The sequence below is a fragment of the Palaemon carinicauda genome, chromosome 37, assembly GCF_036898095.1.
Source record: "Palaemon carinicauda isolate YSFRI2023 chromosome 37, ASM3689809v2, whole genome shotgun sequence".
NCBI lineage: Eukaryota > Metazoa > Arthropoda > Malacostraca > Decapoda > Palaemonidae > Palaemon > Palaemon carinicauda.
In genome coordinates, this window is record NC_090761.1 from 73,669,891 (window position 1) to 73,679,890 (window position 10,000).

Sequence of the window (10,000 nt, forward strand, 5' to 3'; positions counted from 1 at the left end):
AGGTAAGATTTCAATGTTTCGATCTTTTTTTCCTCCACCCCTGCAGGGGCCGTGCCCCTGTGGGGGGCTAATGGAGGACCCTTCCATACCCTGTTCAGTTGGTGTCGAACCAACTGAACGGGGTATGGGAGGGTTAATACTAATCCCTATTCCTTTTCAGGTCTTTGTTTTTAGAAGTTAACGTTGCCCTTAATGAATTCTAAGATTATAAATAGCCTAACTTTTAATGCTTCAATTTTAAGTCCTCAATTTTAATGCTATTAAACTAAAATCTTAAATATAATCTCTAAGATAGAATTTCACTGAATAAAATTTAAGACTGTGGCTTGCAATTACATTTGGAATAATTTAAATTTTTCTTAAAAATTATATGATCAATGAATTTTGCGAGGCTAATCCTTCGTTTAACGGCACCAACTTCTAAGAATAAACTAAAAAATTGCATTAAATAGAAATTAACGTAACTTTTATTAATAAATTTTAAAATATTAGTAATGTAGAGATCAATTTTAAAATTTTAAGAAATCAGTAACTTTGCAAGATAAATTTTAAAATAGTTCAACTATGACTCTAAAGTCCTAAAACCTTTTTGCTTTTGTCTCTTTGAATCTTTTAGGATTATTTTCAACCAAACTAAGACAATTTTGGTAAATTTAAAAAATTGAGATTTTGTTTTAGAAATAGTTTTATATTTCAAATTATAAATTGCTTAAAACCTTCAACAATACAACCAAAAGGCTTTTGTTTTAAGACCTAACAAACCTATGATTTTAGTCTAAACAATGACTAACCTATGCTGAACCCTAAAGTTAAATCTTCATAGCAAACCTCTTAATCATTCTGCTCCATTCGTATATTTGACATATATCTGGCAATTATTCAAATTTACCATTTGAAATCTATGGTAGATTTAAATATTAAAATCAAAAAGCTTTTACGCATTAATATTCAGTTTCTATATTTTTTTCTAATTTCAGGGAAACTTTATGGAAAAGGTTTTGAAGAAAGCTATGTAGAAAAAATTCTTATTAACGACCGTTTCTATATTTTCTTCTAATTTCAGGGAACCTTTATGGAAAAGGTTTTGAAGAAAGCTATGTAGAAAAAATTCTTATTAACGACTTTTTCTATATTTTCTTCTAATTTCAGGGAAACTTTATGGAAAAGGTTTTGAAGAAAGCTATGTAGAAAAAATTCTTATTAACGACTGTTGGCTTTAACTCTGATAGTTCTTTAAAGAGGTGACCCAGATGTTCTGGGACTAATCATTGTGGCATTAAGGCTATAGTTGCGTACTTGGTCTTAATTTTTATGTAATGTAAAGCAACCTCTATTCAAGCTTTAAATCTTTGAAGGAATTTTGAAGATTTAAGATAAAGCCAGAATGTTTTATGTTCCTAAACACTGAAGCTTTTAAAATATCCTTCATGTCTCGAAGATAAAGCCATCCCCTGATTTATGAAGTTATTGTAAGCTTTAAAGATACTTTAATGTCAAGAAGTTAAAACCATCCCCTGTTTTAAGTAGTTCCAAACATTTAAGTCTTAAAGGATTTGTATTATCTCAAAGATAAAGCCATCCACTGTTTTAAAATTTCTAAACATTAATCAAAGCTTTAAAGGATTTTTAAGTCTCCTTGGTAGTTCATTTCATCGTAAGATAAGGCAATCGGCTCTTATAAATCTATTAATGCTTTGCCATGACCGGAATAGGTTTTTCTAACCAGTAAATTTTACCCAGACACTGTTAAAACCACAAAGTTGACAATAACTAATAGTTTTCTAAAATGTTTATTATAGAAGTCTTGTGTGCCATAATACTGATTATTATTTTTGAGAGTTTCATACCCATTTTTAGATTTATTAACCGGAATGCTTTTTGTAAATATATGGTAATAGTACTAATACTCTTATCAATTTCGTTTTCATTTTTAAAATTAATGAGATTCATTCTTTTTGAGTTATTTTAGATGGTTCTTTTTAAGTTTATTGGATGTATTGTATCTAATACCTGTCAAAGATTTAATTTTATCGGCAATGATGAATGAATAAAATTACTTTGTTTTTTTGTCATATAACTTTACCTCTAAAAATAGTTGGTATTTTGAAGTTTTTAATCTGTTTTAACAGAATAGAAAGTTAAAGAGAAAAGATGATAAGCCACTCATAAAGTTGCCATTACGAAATTTTAAATATCTAACTTTAACAAAATAGAAAGTAAAGAAAAGCTAAACTAGTTATAAAGTTGGTATTATGAAATTTTGATTTTCTAATTTTAACAGAATAGAAAGTTAAAAAAAAAAAAGCATAAAATTTGCTGGGAAATAGGATATTTTTTTTTTCAATTAACTGTGAACTTCTATGCAAATTTAAGTTAGACATACAAGGAAAAAATAACTGCGTTTGGTTACAAACACGAGACCATCAGCACTTATACGTACATGAAGACTCCGTACCAGAGATCAAAAAGTCAGTAGTAATAGAGAGTTAAAATACATTTTAAAAATTCACTTAGTGAACACTATTCGCGTACCAGAGACAGTCAAAAGTAGTATTTCCTGTAGGGAATTAAAATGCCTATGGATAAAAGTGGGAGGCTGATGGAAACTTCGGATAGCAAATATTTAATTTGATGCATTAATTTGGCATATAGTGTTAAAACTGAAGGTTTGGGTCAATAAAGGTAGTTTCATATGTGAGAACCTTCAGTGTAAACTAAACCCCGTTCAAGTTATCTTTTTAATGAAACACTATAGGTGAAAATAATTTCTCAATCTCTCTCTCTCTCTCTCTCTCTCTCTCTCTCTCTCTCTCTCTCTCTGCGCTGCTATTAATGCAGCATTGTTTTAGAAATTAGAATGAATACCGAACTGGTCAGATTCCTATAGGTTGACTTAGTGTCAGAACAACATTTAGTTAACCCACGTGATAGTTAAACTTTTAAAGAATATAGATGACAAACTATAAAGCCCTGTCCACACTACCAAGCATGCCCAGACCACAATAGTTAGTAAGAATGAGAGTTAATGACGTCAGAAGCGGGAAAACCACACACAGGGATCTGGCATCATAGTGTTGCCAGATCCCTGCCTTTAGTTTTTCCGCTTCTGAAGTCATCAACCCTCACTTTCACTAACTATTGTAGCCTGGTATCACTGTTTTCCCGTTGGGCATGCTCGACAGTGTGGACAGGACTTAGACTCCTGATCTATTTGAAGAACAAACATTAAATGTTCTTGGCTATTTCTATTAATAGGGAATGGCGCTTATGTTAGACTAGGATCAGTTTTCATGGGTATGGGCACTTAATCGTTGATGGCTTGGTTTGACCACATTTATATCTTGAGTATAACAGATTTTTATGTGGACATTGACACTTGCCCATAGTATTTATGGCCACATTTTTTATTTAGGTGTGGCCACTTAAGTAGATATGACCACTTTATATATGTAAGAAGTTCCAATTATTTGGGTAAGAGTACTTTTCATATGCATGTATGACCACTTTTATGCGGATATCTACTTTTTGTGGGTATTGGCAAGTTGAGGATTTTTCCAGTGCTCAAAGGACTTTTCCAAAGACACTGATGACAGAGGCAGAAGAATAAATCTAAGGAATGGAATTATGTATGAGCTATTCTAAAATTAAAAGTAGCAGGAGGTGGATACTGTCTCATTCAATTCCTGCTAGTCAAAGTACGTCCAATTAAACCTTTTAAAGGAATTGTATGAACATAGGCAGATGGTAAGTCAGGTCGCCTTAAAGCCCTGTCCACACTATCGTGCATGCCCGAAGGGCAAACAGAGATACCAGACCTCAATAGATATTAAGAATGATGGTGGATGACGTCAGAAGCGGGAAAATCACGAAATAAGTTAGTTTTTCATATAGAGGATTCATAATGTTTTCTAACAATAGCAATAATCAACATTCCATTGTAATATTACACGTAATAAAATCATTCAGGATTTCGAGGATAGAAATTTCTTTAGGAAAGCTCATGATTGTCAGAAAGGATTTTTGAGGGAAGTTTCTGTAGGAGGGTGTATGAAATCGTGTGGGACACTTTACATTTCTGCCCGTTCAAACTTTTCATGAGGATATTTCATATTCAAGGAATTCTAAACTGTTTGCATATATCAGGGTGAGCTTACTATTTTTTTTTTTAGATCTAGAAATATTTGTGTATTATATGTTATATATATATATATATATATATATATATATATATATATATAATGTGTGTGTGTGTGTGTAATATGTATATGTATATATATATATATATATATATATATTATATGTATATAAATTATACATATGTATATATATATGTATATGTATGTATATATATATAGATTTGTAGATATATAGATCTCTATCTATCTTTCTATCTATCTATCTATCTGATATAGAGACTATCTATCTATCTATCTGATATAGAGACTATCTATCTATCTATCTGATATAGAGACTATCTATCTATCTGATATAGATACTATCTATCATCATCATCATACGTCTATTGACGTACAGGGCCTCGATTAGATTTCATCAGTCGTCTCTATCTTGAGCTTTTAATTCAACAATTCTCCATTCATCATCTCCTACTTAAAGCTTCGTAGTCCTCAGCCATGTAGGCCTGGGTCTTCCAACTCTTGTAGCGCCTTGTGGAGCTCAGTTAATCATGCATATATAATATACACACATATATGCATATATACATACACATGTATATTAGTTGTTATGTAGTTGTTATGGGTGACTTAAATGCTAGAGTGGGCGCTGGAGAGGTAGAAGATGTCATTGGTAAGTATGGCGTACCAGGTGAAAATGAGAGTGGTGAGAGACTGGTAGACATGTGTGTTGAACAAGAGATGGTAATAGGTGCTAGCTTCTTTAAAAAGAAAGATAAGAATAAGTATACATGGGTAAGAGTGGCAAATGGAAGAGTAGTAGAAAGGGCATTAATGGATTATGTGTTGGTAACTAGAAGAATGTTTGGAAGATTGAAAGACGTGCACGTGTTTAGGGGTATGGCTAACGGTATGTCTGATCATTTTTTGGTGGAAGGAAAATTAGTTGTAGCAAAAGAGTGGGGGAATAGAGTAGGTGGATGTAAAAGGGAGGTAGTGAGGATTGAAGAGCTAATAAAACCGGGGGTAAGAAGTAAATATCAGGAAAGGTTGAAAATGGCATATGATGAGGTGGGAGTAAGAGAAACTGGTAATTTAGAGGAGGAATGGAAGTTAGTAAAAGAAAATTTTGTTGGGATTGCAAGTGATGTATGTGGCAAGAAGGTTGTTGGAGGCAGCATGAGGAAGGGCAGTGAATGGTGGAATGAAGGAGTGAAGGTGAAAGTGGAAGAGAAGAAGAGGGCTTTTGAAGAATGGCTGCAGAGTAATAGTATAGAGAAGTATGAAAAATATAGAGAGAAAAAGGTGGAAGTAAAGCGCAAGGTACGTGAGGCAAAGAGGGCAGCTGACCTGAGGTGGGGTCAGGGATTGGGTCAGTCATATGAAGAGAATAAGAAGAAGTTTTGGAAAGAAGTGAAGAGAGTAAGGAAGGCTGGCGCAAGAATTGAAGAGACAGTGAAAGATGGAAATGGAAGGTTGTTAAAAGGAGAGGAGGCAAGGAAAAGGTGGGCGGAATATTTTGAAAGTTTGCTGAATGTTGAGGATAATAGGGAGGCAAATATAACTGCTGTTCCAGGTGTTGAGGTGCCAGTGATGGGAGATGAGAATGAGAGAGAGATAACAATAGAGGAAGTGAGGAGAGCACTAGATGAAACGAGAGTAGGAAAAGCATCTGGTATGGACGGTGTGAAAGCTGAGATGTTGAAGGAAGGGGGTGTGACTGTACTTGAATGGTTGGTGAGATTGTTTAATATGTGTTTTGTGTTGTCAATGGTACCAATAGATTGGGTTTGTGCATGTATTGTACCACTATATAAGGGTAAGGGAGATGTGCATGAGTGTTGTAATTCAAGAGGTATTAGTTTGTTGAGTGTAGTTGGAAAAGTGTATGGTAGAGTACTGATTAATAGGATTAAGGATAAAACAGAGAATGTAATCTTGGAAGTACAGGGTGGTTTTAGAAGAGGTAGGGGTTGTATGAATCAGATTTTTACAGTTAGGCAGATATGCGAGAAATATTTAGCAAAAGGTAAGGAGGTGTATGTTGCGTTTATGGATCTGGAGAAAGCATATGATAGAGTTGATAGGGAAGCAATGTGGGATGTGATGAGGTTATATGGAGTTGGTGGAAGGTTGTTGCAAGCAGTGAAAAGTTTATACAAAGGTAGTAAAGCATGTGTTAGAATAGGAAATGAAGTGAGTGATTGGTTTCCGGTGAGAGTGGGGCTGAGACAGGGATGTGTGATGTCGCCGTGGTTGTTTAACTTGTATGTTGATGGAGTGGTGAGAGAGGTGAATGCTCGAGTGCTTGGACGAGGATTAAAACTGGTAGGCGAGAATGACCATGAATGGGAGGTAAATCAGTTGCTGTTTGCGGATGATACTGTACTGGTAGCAGACACAGAAGAGAAGCTTGACCGACTAGTGACAGAATTTGGAAGGGTGTGTGAGAGAAGGAAGTTGAGAGTTAATGTGGGTAAGAGTAAGGTTATGAGATGTACGAGAAGGGAAGGTGGTGCAAGGTTGAATGTCATGTTGAATGGAGAGTTACTGGAGGAGGTGGATCAGTTTAAGTACTTGGGGTCAGTTGTTGCAGCAAATGGTGGAGTGGAAGCAGATGTACGTCAGAGAGTGAATGAAGGTTGCAAAGTTATGGGGGCAGTTAAGGGAGTAGTAAAAAATAGAGGGTTGGGCATGAATGTAAAGAGAGTTCTATATGAGAAAGTGATTGTACCAACTGTGATGTATGGATCGGAGTCGTGGGGAATGAAAGTGATGGAGAGACAGAAATTGAATGTGTTTGAGATGAAGTGTCTGAGAAGTATGGCTGGTGTATCTCGAGTAGATAGGGTTAGGAACGAAGTGGTGAGAGAGAGAACGGGTGTAAGAAATGAGTTAGCGGCTAGAGTGGATATGAATGTGTTGAGGTGGTTTGGCCATGTTGAGAGAATGGAAAATGGTTGTCTGCTAAAGAAGGTGATGAATGCAAGAGTTGAGGGGAGAAGTACAAGAGGAAGGCCGAGGTTTGGGTGGATGGATGGTGTGAAGAAAGCTCTGGGTGATAGGAGGATAGATGTGAGAGAGGCAAGAGAGCGTGCTAGAAATAGGAATGAATGGCGAGCGATTGTGACGCAGTTCCAGTAGGCCCTGCTGCTTCCTCCGGGGCCTTAGATGACCGCGGAGGTAGCAGCAGTAGGGGAGTCAGCATTATGAAGCTTCATCTGTGGTGGAAATGTGGGAGGTTGGGCTGTGGCACCCTAGCAGTACCAGCTGAACTCGGTTGAGTCCCTGATTAGGCTGAAGGAACATAGAGAGTAGAGGTCCCCTTTTTGTTTTGTTTCATTGTTGGTGTCGGCTACCCCCCAAAATTGGGGGAAGTGCCTTGGTATATAGATAGATAGATGTCTATTAATATATGTATATACATGGATGTATACATGAAAAGCATACATATAATCTTTTACCAATATATTATAATTGATTTAGTCAGTGCTCAGGTAAAAGGAAGATATCTCTTGATTCTTAATATAAATTGTCATATATTTGTTTAATATTTAAAAAATAAAAAAAGAAAAAAAAATTTCTTTCGTTATCAAACCCTATAAAATTTTCAAACCCTATAAAGAGTATTCTTAACACATATTGGGTCATGTAGAATGAAGAACATTTTATGATTTCTAAAGAGTAACGTATCTACATGAGAATATCTCTCTCTCTCTCTCTCTCTCTCTCTCTCTCTCTCTCTCTCTCTCACGAATAATATTTTGTTGCAATTTTGATAGAAATAATAATAATAATAATAATAATAATAATAATAATGATAATAATAATGATATTACTGATAATAACAATAACAATAATAATAATAATAATAATGATAATAGTAATAATGATAATAACAATAACAATAACATAACAATAATTTACAATTCTTCCAGGAGGCTACTATCACTAGATACACCACAACTTGCTCTCTCTCTCTCTCTCTCTCTCTCTCTCTCTCTCTCTCTCTCTCTCTCAAAACTGAAAAATAAATGTAGGGTAATAGCAATTTGCAATATTCAATTACTTAAATGCTACTCTAAAATCCTGCACATAGTTTACAGGGCTTTATCTGCATTCTATGCAATGTTAGAAGCTGCAGGAGACATTCTTATGAAATTCTGGAGATTGACTGAAAAGTTTCATTGTCAGATATCCCACTTTCATGAAAAGCTTATCCGGGAAGGCAAGAAAGAAAACAGTCTTCTTTGCAAATTTATTGTTTATCTAGTCTGATAAATTTCAAGCTGAGCCCCTCACCTGTATACACAGACTCACTCTCTCTCTCTCTCTCTCTCTCTCTCTCTCTCTCTCTCTCTGCAAGGAGACTTTATTTCTTTCTCTTTACAATGATCTTTAAATACAGGTCGGCTAATATGATTTTTTATTTACCTTAACATCTTCTTTCATTTGATTTCTTCTTTACAGTTTATTATTTTTTAGCCTATTTCTTCTTTGCAATAGGCACTTTTACCTGTTGGGGCCCTAGGCCTTGTAGCATTTCCCTTTTTCGAGTAGGATCAAAATAACAACAACAACAACAACAACAACTGTTAAATAGCCTTTACCTATCTCATATACATTTTCTTTACATGTATGATGTTTAAATCTATTTGGAACCGGCAACTAAAAAAAAAACATGATATATTGTCCATCAGTATTCGAAAAGCGTAAAACTGGCGAAACACTAATTCTGTTTAATGAGGTTCATATAGTAATGTACGTGATTGAATTAAATAGGAGAAAAAGTACTCCTTTAGTAATTGGCTCTATTTTCCTTATAGCACGACTCCCCTTTAAATGAAATATCCAAACGATCAATGAAAAGTAGATTTCCAAATCAGAGATAATCCAGGAATCACTTTTAATATATTACGGATATTTTTTCCCATTTAACTGCTGGATTTACAAAGCTAATTTGGAATAATTTTTTATGATTTATGAAGATTTTGTATAGTATAAAACGACAATTCAGATGAAACTTTGTTTTAATCAGGTTACTTCAAAAATAAGACCTTCACTTGGATGATTTGTAACATACGGTCCGTATCTTGCGGAAACTTCACTTTGATGGTTTATTTCTACTGAAAACTTAAACTTTACTGGTTTGTAACTTACGAAAACTTCACTTTAATGGTTTCTATCTTACGGAAACTTCAAAATATTAGTTTGTATCCTACGAAAATTTCACTTTAACGGTTTGTATCCTACGGAAACTTCACACTAATGGTTTGTATCTTACGGAAACTTCAATTTATTAGTTTGTATCTTACGGACACTTCACTTTAATGCTTTGTATCTTACAGAAACTTCCCTTTATTAGTTTGTATCAGAGGAAAATTTCACTATAATGGTTTGTATCTTACGGAAACTTCAATTTATTAGTTTGTATCTTACGGAATCTTCACGTTAATGGTTTGTAACTTACGAACACTTAACGTTAATGGTTTGTGTCTTACAAAAACTTCACTTTAATGGTTTGTAACTTACGAAAACTTCACATTAATGGTTTTTACCTTATGAAAACTTCAACCTAATGTTTTTTAATTAACACAAAGTTTAATTTAATGGTTTGGGGTATGCGGGGATTAGGGAGTGGTAAATGGGGTTTAGGGAGTGGTAAATGGGGATTTAAAGGTATTAAATGGGGATTTTAGGGTAGTAAGTGTGGATTGAGGTGATATAAAGGGGGATTCAAGAGTAGTATATGTAGCTTGGAGGATGATGAATGGGGATTTGAAGGTGGTAAATGAGGATTGGGGGTTATGAATGGTAATTTAAAGGTGGTAAATGAGGATTGGGGATTATAAATGGATATTTAAAGG

General features: G+C 34.5%; 1 long non-coding RNA gene across 1 annotated transcript in view; it reads left to right on the forward strand.

The window, feature by feature from the left end:
• LOC137629396 (uncharacterized) overlaps positions 1-2,065 on the forward strand; it is a 3,135-nt gene extending 1,070 nt beyond the window's left edge. Inside the window, exons 2-3 of the long non-coding RNA XR_011041488.1 lie at positions 1-2; positions 1,150-2,065. The exon at positions 1-2 is cut by the window's left edge and continues 149 nt beyond it. This is a non-coding gene — a long non-coding RNA (uncharacterized lncRNA). The remainder of the gene's footprint in view (positions 3-1,149) is intronic.
• The last annotated feature ends 7,935 nt before the right edge of the window (positions 2,066-10,000 follow it).